Source organism: Pezoporus occidentalis, unplaced genomic scaffold (genome assembly GCF_034315485.1).
Source record: "Pezoporus occidentalis ecotype Australia unplaced genomic scaffold, CSIRO_AGI_Poc_V1 ctg278, whole genome shotgun sequence".
Lineage (NCBI taxonomy): Eukaryota > Metazoa > Chordata > Aves > Psittaciformes > Psittacidae > Pezoporus > Pezoporus occidentalis.
In genome coordinates this window covers 262,848-274,941 of record NW_026914697.1, presented here as the reverse complement: position 1 = coordinate 274,941, position 12,094 = coordinate 262,848, and the positions used below count along the sequence as shown (strand labels likewise).

Here is a 12,094-nt window from a genome sequence, read left to right as displayed (position 1 = left end):
CCGCGCCATTGGACGAGGCGGGTGTCGGAAGGGGCGAGGCTCCGCCCCCTGCTCGGCTCCCTGAGGCGGAGGTCACCCGCGGTCGTTGCCCTGAGCCGCTGCCGAGCCCAGGCCGCCGGGCACCGGGCGGGCTCCGCGGGCCTGGCAGCGCCTCCCGGGGCCTGGCCTTGCCGGGGGGGGTGCGTAGGATCCGAGGCCGCTGTACTGGGGGGGGGGCGGTGTGGGGGCTGCTGGAGCGCGGCCCCGAACAAACCGGGCCCGTGGTGGTGTTTTGTGAGCGCAACGTAAGGACACGGAGCTGTGGGAGCGAGTGGAGCAGCTCCCGGATGGAGCCAGGCTGGGGACATAGGGGCTGTTCAGCCTGGAGAGGAGAAGCTGCGTGGAGACCTCAGAGCAGCTTCCAGTGTCTGAAGGGGGCTGCAAGGATGCTGGAGAGGGGCTCTGCATCAGGGACTGGAGGGGTAGGACAAGGGGTGATGGGTTCAGACTGGAACAGGGGAAGTTCAGGTTGGAGATAAGGCAGAAGCTCTTCCCTGTGAGGGTGCTGAGGCGCTGGCACAGGGTGCCCAGAGAAGCTGTGGCTGCCCCATCCCTGGCAGTGTTCAGGGTGACTCAATGGTTTGTGTTGGGAGAGACCTCAAAGCTCCTCCAGCTCCAGCCCCTGCCACAGGCAGGGACCCCTTCCATAGAGCAGCTTGCTCCAAGCCCCTGTGTCCAACCTGGCCTTGAACACTGCCAGGGATGGGGCATGCCATGAGAGAAGCTCCTGCCAGAGGACACAGCAGCACTGAGGATACTGCAGCTGCAATGACTCGATGAACTTAAAGGTCTTTTCAAGCCTAAATGATTCTGATGCCTTCATGTTTCTATTCTGCCATGACAACGGCAGCTATTCAACCTGCTGCAGCATAAGTCTAAGCTGGAGGAAGATGCCATCAAGGACAGGGATGCCTCTCAGAGGGTAAGAGTGGAAAGGTAAACGCCTTGACAAGGGTTGGGATAAATGCAGATTGGGGCCATGCATCATGCATGTTAAATCACCCAAGTGTGGTTAGAAACGCTGGTGTGCAGACATTTCTTCCAGTCAGGGGTTATTTTATTGGTGAGGCAGAGGCCAGCTGCTGCCATGAGCTGCATTCTTCTTGGCCACAGGTTTCCTGTGACCTCCAGAACATTGCCCCACTTTCTGGTGACACAAAAAGAATTCCATTGGCAAGTTCTTTCTTACCTCGAGCAAAGAATCATCCACAGCTGTGGCACAGAAAGAGTGGAAATAAGCTCCTTCTTCAGCTTAATCGTTCCCCATATGGAACAAGTCATATCTGCCCACAGAAATGACACAGGACAGTTACACAACTTTTATCAGCCTTCCCATCAAGCCTGGGCACTGGGTCTGTGAGCTATTCTGGGCTAGCTTTCGTCTGATAACACTCACAAGCTTCCAATTCCAGAGTCACTGGTAGCAAGTGTAACTGCACCTCAGGACGTTGACTTGAAAGATAATGGAGAATGGAGGCAATACACTATATCAGTAATTTCCATGTGAAGCTCAACAAGAGGAGGGTAAATGCACTGAGAAAATATGGTGCTAAACACGTGGTCCCAGGGAAGGAAGGGAGGCAGAAGAGTCTTGTTTGTTGCCTAATAATGTCTAAACTCCAACAAGTCATGTTATCTTTCGCACCAAGGACTTGCAACACCCTTCTGGTCACATGAAAGGGTTTACAGCAAATAGGTGTAGGTCTCTCTGGAAAAAAAAAGCCAGCAAAGCAAACCCCAAACTGTGCTCACACCATTACCACCACCACCGAGAAAGAGACAGACTAAAATCCCCCATTAAATGAAGTCCTGGGTTCACATCCAACTCTCAGCTGTCACAGATCACAGAATTAGAATCTCTAGTCTATATCATAATTTAGTTTGATATTAGATATCACCTCTTTTTGGAGGTCTTGCTTAGATCGTCTGAACATTGAAGCTAAAACCAAATTGCAAGGCTGTTTAGGCTCACAGGTAACTTCACTTTCAACAAAGAATTGGATGGAAAGCCATGTGCTCCAAAATAAGATGCATGCAGAAGTTACATAGAATCATAGAATGGTTTGGGTTGGAAAGGACCTTAAGATCATCCAGTTCCAACCCTGCCATGGGCAGGAACACCTTCCACTGGAGCAGCTTGCTCCAAGCTCCTGTGTCCAACCTGGCCTTGAACACTGCCAGGGATGGGGCAGCCACAGCTTCTCTGGGCACCCTGTGCCAGCGCCTCAGCACCCTCACAGGGAAGAATTTCTGCCTTATCTCTAACCTGAACTTCCCCTGTTTCAGTCTGAACCCATCACCCCTTGTCCTATCACTGCAGTCCCTGATGAAGAGCCCCTCTCCAGCATCCTTGTAGCCCCCTTCAGACACTGGAAGCTGCTCTGAGGTCTCCACACAGCTTCTCCTCTCCAGGCTGAACAGCCCCAACTTTCTTAGCCTGTCTTCATATGAAAGAGTTCCTTCCGGCAGGTCAGAAAAAAAACAGTTGCATTTCTGGCACTTCAATAGCAAAAGAATTGTGGTTTTCCTTTTGCTGCTGTAGGATGAGAGCAGTGGGTTTGCTTCCCCATTCCCAAGCCGAGGGACTTTGGTCACAGTGTTTACCAGGCAGGTTTACCAAAGCAGAATAAGGCTGTTGCCTGTTTGTCCTCCCTGTTTAAGTTGTGTTATAACCAGGAAAGGGATGGATATGCAAACAGAATAGCAGATAATAACACAGAAACGTACTATTGCTTGGTTGCACAGAGTCCAGATACTATTGTGTGCTGGTGACAACACAAGCAGAGGAGTTGCTGCTGGTTGACTGCAGTTGGGGCATGGAGCATGACCTATGCACCTGTAATTCAGACAAAAATGTTAATAATCCACAGGGCTACTTAATATTTTTCTGTGTTTTTTAAACATAAACTCGTTCTAGTAAAAAAGTGCTGGAATTGAAAATCCTCACAGTCAGGAGCGTGTTGAACTTCCATAGGAACAAGCTGAACCTTTCTGTTTAATAGCCAGGTTCCAAATTTCTGTAAGACTTCATATTTTGTCCCTGATCAGGGTGCAAGTGACCTGAACCACTGCAAACACTCACAAAGAGGGGTTGTGTCCTCCCACAGGCTGGTTTTCAAAGGAATTCTGCCCCAGTTTACCTGGTCAGCACATGAGTTTCCCTGTATTCCTTTCAACGGGATGAGGAACGCTCAGTTAAAGTCACTGCACCAGGGAAGACATTCTGCAGTGGACAGCAGTTCCACTAAACCCTTATGTTTTAGTCAGTGATTGGGAGCTGAATTACACAGAAGTTGCCTCCATACAGAAGTTGTGTGAACAAAAGCTGCATTTATTTAGTTACATCTATCTGTCTATCTTTGACTACATCCAAGTTGGGGATACATCCTCCTCTAGCTTCTGTGAGCCGAGGAGGCTGCAGCTCCCTGCAGGGAGTGGCACACAGAAACCCACAAACTCCAGTTTTTCCATGACTGTGCCCAATGTTTTTTACAGAATTTCCAGGCAGCTACAGCCAAAGCAAACACATAATGCGTCAGATCAATGCTTAGTCCTTTAATTCTACTGAAAGGAAAGAGAGCATTTGGGTTTCTAGCTGTGCTAAAGAGGTATTGGGGGAAGACACAAGGGTGGGAAGAGTAGTAACCTCTTTGAAAGTCCACGTCATCGAAACATCGAGCCAGGCAGCTTGTGCCAGAGACTGTTGTCATACCTCCTGCCACCCAAGGGAGATAGAAGAAAGAGCAAGGGAAGGGCTGAACTAGCCTTCTTCTTTCTCCTGTCTTCAGCACTTCAGCCCTGGGTGCTTTCAGGCTGGGTAAGGCTGGAAGGACAGCACAGAGCATCCTGTAACTGAGCAGTGGCAGCCTGGATTTCAGTTTCCTGCTGAAGACATGTGTGCAAAGGATGATGTGCTCTGATGCCACTGGGAAATTACAGCATGGCCTTGGCACAACCACACTCAGCAGATTTATCCTCTAAAGCCCAGGCTAAAGAACTGAGGGGGGGTTGTTGTCTGACCAGCAGCAGTTTATGATGCAGAAGACAGCACTCCTGGGGCTGTGGTTGGAGAAGGTTCTCACCCAGTGTTGTCAATACACTGTGGTGCTCGAAGGATGTGCAGCTCCATGCAGGAAAAGCCATTGCTTCAGTTTGCTTCAGTCCCTCTGAAGATGTTGGTACAAAACCAGAAGCTATCCCACCTCCCATCTAAAATGATTGTGAAGTTAAATTTTATCACTGATAATATGGAAAGAAAATCCTTTATGGTAGTTTAGACAATCTTCTTGGCTTGCGTGGGATGATGCTGTTTATACTGTGGTAGAGAAGACTCCAAGAGCCACAGGTCCAGGCTCCTGATGTTTTGCACCCAATGCACTGAGGTCACTCAAAGACAGCACGGATGGGGGAACCCGACACAGAAAGCATTCAGGTAGAACAATACCTGTGCCAAAAAGGGGATTCTCCCCAGTAAAACTGGCTGAACACAAGCACACTTTTATTTAAGCAAGAAAAACGCCAAAGGCAATGTTTTGGTCTGTTTTGGTTTTAATTATTGGGAACTTTTTCATTTCTTCAGTAAAACAATTCAAGGGAACAGCTTCATTGAAGGTTTCATCACCAGCAACTGAAACAACAGCATTTTTCACAGATAAACATAAGATTTTAAAGGACCCTACCATCTGTACAGAGCATTTTCTTCCATCAAAAGATGAGATTTTGTCAAAACCTCCCTTTAGTGAAATCAAGTTGCACAGAGCCTTTGAGCGGCGATGGATTTGAGCTGAATTCCAGTTTGCTTTGAGGAATGTGCCCTCCTGTGGGTATGTGTTACAGCTGCAGCAAACGTGCCTTCCAACAGGCTCAGTTCCTTCTCTTTCCATACCACCAGATTCTTTCAGGAAGGTTCCTTCCCCAAGAAGGGGATTCTTTCAGGATTCTTTCAGGAAGGTTCCTTCCCCAAGACCCAGCCCAATATTGCACTGAGAGGGATGAGGTCTGGCTTATGCAGATGAGGAAACAAGGGAAAAATAATTCTAGTGATCAGCCTGACACAAGAGGTGACAGACAGGTCCCTGTGATCACTCCCCAAGTTCCCAGGACTGAACTGGTGAACTTTCAAGGTTTGTAGGGCTTAATCAAAACTTGTGTGCTGGGTATTTCAGGGTATCATCCAACTGATAGAGTCATGGAATGGTTTGGGTTGGAAGGGAACTTAAGGCTCACCCAGTTCCAACCCCCTACCACAGGCAGGGACCCCTTCCACCGGAGCAGCTTGCTCCAAGCCCCTGTGTCCAACCTGGCCTTGAGCACTGCCAGGGATGGGGCAGCCACAGCTTCTCTGGGCACCCTGTGCCAGCGCCTCAGCACCCTCCCAGGGAAGAGCTTCTGCCTCAGAGCTCATCTCAGTCTCCCCTCTGGGCAGGTTCAAGCCATTCCCCTTGGCCGGTCCCTACATCCCTTGTCCCAAGCCCCTCTCCAGCTTTCCTGCAGCCCCTTCAGGCACTGGAGCTGCTCTCAGGTCTCCCCTTCAGGAGCCTTCTCTTCTCCAAGCTGGCCCAGCCCAGCTCTCTCAGCCTGGCTCCAGAGCAGAGCTGCTCCAGCCCTCGCAGCATCTCCATGGCCTTCTCTGGCCTCACTCCAGCAGCTCCACATCCCTCTTGTGCTGTTGTCCCAGAGCTGGACACGGTTTTTTTTTTGCAGAGGTACAGATGCTGTGCAGTGGAGAATGTGCTCTAAAACCTGAAGTGATAACAGACCTGCAGCAACACATTGCAGGCAATCAGCTAAACTGGGCAGGACTGCAGGCACTTCTGGAGGATTTCTTTAAGCTCTCAGTAAATTTGAGTAATGACTCAAAATGAACGTGTTGCAATTCAGTATGGGCAAATGCAATAATGGTGCTGAAGCAGGCATAAGTGACCACAGTATTGCAGGATCGAAAATAACTGTTTACATAGCACTTGTGTGGGAAAGGCCTGGATTTTCCTTACGGTAAAAACAGAGGGTTGTTCAATTTAAAAGGGAAGAAATAAGAACTGCCTTCAAACACATTAGAAGGCACTGTTAAGAGAAAGATTAATCTGGTCTCTATTTCCCATGGTAAAGGTGGATGTTTATGTGCATTAGATGACTTCTTCAAAACCATTCCATCTCTGCTTTCTATTTTACTGCTTGGTGAGCATTAACACCCTCACCTAAAAGCTGATCTCTCTAAATATCCTTGGCTTAAGGGCCCACAGCCCATTGAGAGACTTTGCAACTTCTTAAAACCTCACCTGACACGTCCTGGGTGCTCAGACACACACTCTGTGGATGCTTCCAGCATAAGTCTCCTAGTGAACTTCCAAAAGCAGATATACCAACCCCAAATCTGCAGACAGACCAAGTGCTACCTAACCAGCAAGACCAGTCTCTCTAATTTGCATCTCTTCACTCCTCACTCAGGGATTTTCTCTCTGTCCCTCTCTTTTCCACTTACTCCTTTCCTGGTATGTTAGGTAAGAAAACTAATGATCCTGCGGCGATTGGAGCTGGCTGTGTTATTGGAGTCTCCATGGGTACAAATTCCACACACTTCCTTGGCTTAGGCAGGGACATACTTTTCAGAAAACGTTAGAGAAAAATACATCCTCAAGGCTTTTTATTGCATGTCAATAAGGTGATCCTTGACATCCTGGAGTGGCTGATGGGGAGTTTTCAAAGCATCTGAAAAGCCTGTGGTGATGGGGAGAAGGGGGGTGTCCTGTGTTCAGCTGTAACGGTCATTTTTTACCTCCTTAGTAGCTGGTGCAGTGCTGTGTTTTCGACTTTAGCCTGAGAACAACGTTGATAACACACTGATGTTTTTAGTTATTGTTCAGTAGCACTTACCCTGATCAAGGACTTTTCGGTCCCATGCTCTGCCAGTGAGGAGGGGCACAAGAAGCTGGGAGGAAGCAGAGCCAGGGGAAACAACAAAACCACCACAAACAGAAGTATTCCATAAAGCTTGATAAAAAATGCTGCTTTCCTTGGCAGCACCTGCCTTCAAAAACCTTGGGGAAGAGCTGAGGCCAACCCAGAGCGCAGATTGGTTTCATTATGCAGTAACGGCTGAATTAAATGAAACTGGAGTGGATGTGGGAGCAAAGCACCTCTCTCCCCAGTAGTTAAAGCAAGTGTTTGGCCACTGCACATCTATCAGTCACTTCAACTTCAGGGAAATGCCCTGGACGTAGGACTGGTTTTAATCTGCATGGCTCAGGCCAGCTCCAAAGCAGCAAGGTTGATTGATGTGTGTTGGTGAGAGTGGAAGAAGGACAAATCCCCCCTGCTTTCTAAAGCTCTCCTCCATTCATAATTAATTCTTTAGGAGCAAAACTTAACCACGAAGCCATGGCCAGGCTCATCATCACCATAATACTATTAAGACCTGTTGATTGCAAAAAGAATTGGAATTTGACTGACAGAAACATCTTAACTTTCACGTATGTTTAAATTTGCACCAGTTGCAAATGCAAGGTGAAAAAGAGAAAAATCACATTAATAGCATCAGTGTTTCCTTCACGGGCTCTTTCTTAGGGGCAGATGTAAAACTCTGCCTGTGTTACTGCCAGAAAACAAGAGGATTTGGCTGTTCTTTGCAAAAAGACCAGGACAAGTTCCTCATCACGCTTGTACTCCAGACACTGCACCAGCTTCGCTGCCCTTCTCTGGCCCCACTCCAGCACCTCAATGTCTCTGTTGCAGTGAGGGGCCCAGAACTGAACACAGGATTCAAGGCACAGCCTCACCAGTGCCCACTGCAGGGGCACAATCCCTGCCCTGGCCCTGCTGCCGCACTGGTGCTGATCCAGGCCAGGATGCTGGTGGCTTCCTGGGCACAAGCTGCTCATGTTCAGCTCCATCAGCACCCCCAGCTCCTTTCCCATGAGCAGTTTCCAGCCGCTCTCCCCCAAGCCTGGAGCCTTGTGTGGGGTTGTTGTGGCCCAAGTGCAGGACGCAGCACTTCGCCTTCCTGAACCTCATCCCATTGGCCACACATGCCCTAACCCAGGATCCTGCTCCCTGCTTCTCCATCAGCTCCATCCGCCCCCCCCAGTTTTGATGGCTGTGACGTCACAGCCGGTCGCTATGGAAACGGTTTGATGTCACGGGGAGCTTGGAGCCCCGATCACCCCCCTCCATCCCCCCCACCGCGTTCCGGCCGTTTCTCGGGATCCAACGGGAGCGTTCGAACAGCGAACGCGGGGGAGAAACGAACTTTTCCCGTCGGCGCGGGACGCCGCGCGCCCGCCCCGCCCCGCGCCGGAGCGCCAAAGCGCGCGCCAACTCTCCGCCACGCCCCTCCTCCCCATCCCCATTGGTCCAACCCGCTCCTAATCCCTCCCCTCTCGTGACAGACAGCCACAGAGCCAATGGGCTGCGGCGCCTCTCCGGACACGCCCACCCTCCCCAGGCCGCGGATTGGGCGGGGCCGGGCGGTGACGTGCGAGGGAGAGGGTAGCAACAGTTGCCTCGAGACCCGGCGGCAGGCGCCATAGTGACCGTAGCCCTGGAGACTGTTACTTGCCAACGGGAGCAACGCGCGGCCCCGGCGGCCGGAGCCCAGCGCAGCCCGCGGCGCCCGGCGGGGAGGGCAGGTGAGCGGGGGCGATGCGCGCCCCGCCGGGCTCGGATGGGGTGGCGGGGTTGGGGGGGGGGGGGGGGGGAAAGGGGATCCCACCCGCGGCGGTGAGTGTTGGGGGGGGGGGCCGGGTCGCTTCATGGCCGCCCCCGGGGTCGGTGAGGCGGGGGGGGGGGGGACCCTCTCCCCTGCTCCATCTCCCTACTCCGCCCCCCCCCCCCCCCCCGGCCCTCGGTGTCCCCGGGAAAGTTGGGAGCGGCGGAGCGCCCCCCCCCCCCACTTCCCTCCCGCGGTGCTGTGAGCGCTGCCCGCACCCCGCACACACCCCGCCTCCGGCTTCATCGCGCCTCGTCCCTTCCCGTAACTCCGGGTGTCCGGTTGAGCGGTCGGAGGGAGCCGGGGCAAGCTGCGAGGGGACGCGGCCGGCAGCCGCGCTGCCTGCGCTCGCTTCCCCTCCGCTGCCCCCGCGCACTTCTCCCATCCCCGCTGGGGGCTCATTCCGACTCCAGCACATCCCTGTAGTTCGCCAGAGCTCTCGGATCCCAGCGCTTGCTTCGTCGTTAGTCTTAGAAACGAGCGAAAATTGCACTGAGTCCTATTTTTAAGCCTCTGCCGTCTATTCCTGACTTGGTTTCTCCTGTTTGTTTTGAATAAAGTGCGTTGTGAAACGAGACTCACCTCCTGTTAAAGCAGGATTTTGTGTATGTGCCTATTTCAAGAGTGAGTTCCTGCAGTCTGATTAAATCTTTCCATTCTTTTCGCTTAGATAACTGCTCTAAAGTCTTTATTTTGGGGTTTGCTACTGAAAGAAGCAAAACTCACTAATGAAAGAGCAAGGTGGAGTAAACAGTAATTTTATTAAATCTCCTTCATGGGTTTTTTTGCACTTGGAATACCCTTAAACCGATCATCCTCAGCTTGAAATCCATTTGCGAGTCAGGGATTTATTCATCTGCTTCTGGCCAAACTTTTCAACTCAATCTCGGTACAAATCATTGGAGAACAGAGAGTAATTGCTGGCTAAGAAAAAAGATCAGTCTCAAAGCATGAACTTGAAGCTCCCAAAGCCTGGGGATCCTTCTCTGCCTCTGCTGTTTGCAGGCTGAGTTCGCCTCAGTCCCTTTAAGATGCATTCAGTCATATCTTAGGCTTTATTTTCAAGTTACATGTCCGGTGGAAGGCGTTTTGGGAGGCTCTCTCATGGTTACGACGTGGTTCAGGATGGGTTAGATCAGCGGCTGGAGGTTTCTGTTTCACTTCTGGATGCCTGAATTCAGGTGAGGGAAAACCACACTTGCAGGACCATTGGTGCACACCCATGTGCTGGGTTTTGGAGGTGCCTATGTTCTCAAAGCTGTTGCCGTAATGGTGAGGTTTGGAAATGCCTTTTTAAGCAGAATCTGGGTTCTCAGGTAGCTGCAGGATCTCAGCCTTAGGGGTGAAGGTGTGCACAAAAGCAGGTGAGGGGTTGATAAGTGGAATTTCTTTGTCCCTGCTGGCTTTCTGCAGAACAGGAATGATCCCAGTGCGTTCGTGGTTGTGAGAGCATCCTTTGGCACAGAAGAATGTGAGGACCAGGTCCCTCAGACTTCACAGGGGACTCCCCCAGACAGTGCCTGCTTTGCATTTCCCTGCTGTGTCATTTGCATCTCATGAATTCCTCTCATAGCACCGTGTCCCTGTCCTGGGGCCCAGCTGCCAGCTCCGCTTGCTCCGGAAGGCTCTGCGCAAGCGTGAAATCCCAACGCTGTGCTACGGCAACCAGAGAGGGTGCAAGACACTGGGGGCCATAGCCCAGTGCAGCAAATCCTCCCTTAGCATCAGATCTGCCCTCTCAGAGAGCAGTTTGGAGGCTTTGTATGTAAGTTTAGAGGTTTGGTGTACAGACGGAGGCCTGTCTTCATCGAGGGACTTGGCATCATGCGTCCTGTTGAGTCCCGCGCAGCAGGGAGGGAGGGACAGGGTCACCTATCTCAAGGCTTGAGGCTAAGCATGATCTAGTGAGAGTCACTGTTAAATCACGTGTGAAGGACCTGAAGGTACCTTAAAAAACCACTTCCTCCAGACTTTTGCACGTGGAAATCTGATCTGGTAATTTGAGGCCATAATCACTGAAGCTGTGAGCAGCCTCCGATGACATTGACTGGCCTCGTGTGTCCTGTTTGGGTAAATTCTCCACTTGGGAGTACTCATTGCCACTAAAAGTCACCTCTGTACTTGCTACCCTCTCCGTCACAAAGCCTCTTCAGGGCTGCTGTGCACGGAAAGCCTCAGTCAGTGGTTGATAACTGTGCCTTTTCCTTGCTCGAGCGCAGTGGAATAGATGGCGCCAGTCATTGTCTTTAAATAGTCTCACGCTTGTAACACCTCGGCGCACTGACAGCTGTTCTGTTTAATCACAACGTGTTTTCACTTTAATAGCGGCCGGTAAACAGAGCTGCTCTCACGCGTTCATTCCAGCAGATTTTCCTTGCTCGCTTTTAGCACTCCCGAGCTAAAAGCATCTTGCGGAGTCACAGCGCGGGGAGGGCTCTGCTGATTCAACAGGCGGATCTCAGCCGCTCCGCTTCGCAGCCAAAGTTGCTGCTGGAGGCTGCCGAGTTATATTTAAACTGAGTTTTCCCTCTTTCCCTCCCTCGGAACAAATGCCAGAGCCGTTCCCGCCGGGCACCCGCCAGCTGGAGCACAGGGCTTGCTGTGGGTGCCAGGGCTTGCCGTGGGTGCTGTGAGAGGAGCACCCAACGCCCGTGCCTGCAGCTCCCTGCTCCCGGGGTATGTTTCTGCTGTTGGAAGCATATGCAAAGCTTCTGTCTGCAATCTGCACTTTGAGATGTGGGGTTTTTGTCTTATTTGGCCTGGCAGTTCCTTATTGCTTTGTTCATACACAAATCCACCTTATTGTCTAAGAATGTGCTGGCTTTCTCACGTCAGGCTATCTCTGTCTAAGCAGTGTATGAACTAATTATGCCATAAATACATAGGCAACAAAACGTTTCTTTGACACAAGCTACAGACCCCTTAATACATTGAACAAAAAGAAATCCTTCCATATGGGGCCCTACCTCCAGACAGTCACCTTTCTTAAGACAGAAAGCGCAGAGGAAATTATTTCAATGCACAAACCGTTTGCACTTAGGAGAGGTGTTAAAAAAACAAACCCACCTTCGGCTTTGGGTGGTTTCTCTGATGTCTCTGTTTCCCCCAGCTAAACCAGAAGGACTAGAAAAGTTTAAATGTCCTTAATTCAGGGGACTTGTTCTGGCAATATGTAGTTATGTGTAGACGTGTGATTTCATGTCAATGAATGCAAAGATCTTCCTCTTCCAGGGATGCTCCTCTCGCTTATAACACTCTGGGGTTAGGCAGTACCGTCAAGCATTCGATTGACAAGGAGTATGTGAAATTACAACAGAAACCAGAGAACCAGAGTCTTCCCAACCAGAACTT

General features: G+C 51.0%; 1 protein-coding gene across 4 annotated transcripts in view; it reads left to right on the top strand.

Annotated features, from left to right (window-relative positions):
* The first annotated feature begins 8,344 nt into the window (after positions 1–8,344).
* Positions 8,345–12,094, top strand: part of RFX2 (regulatory factor X2) — a 52,095-nt gene continuing 48,345 nt past the window's right edge. For 3 of the 4 annotated variants that reach the window (XM_062625186.1, XM_062625188.1, XM_062625185.1), the window contains exon 1: positions 8,345–8,663. The gene's annotated coding sequence lies outside the window, so the exon portion shown is untranslated. The remainder of the gene's footprint in view (positions 8,664–12,094) is intronic. The other variant, XM_062625189.1, reaches the window with a different exon arrangement.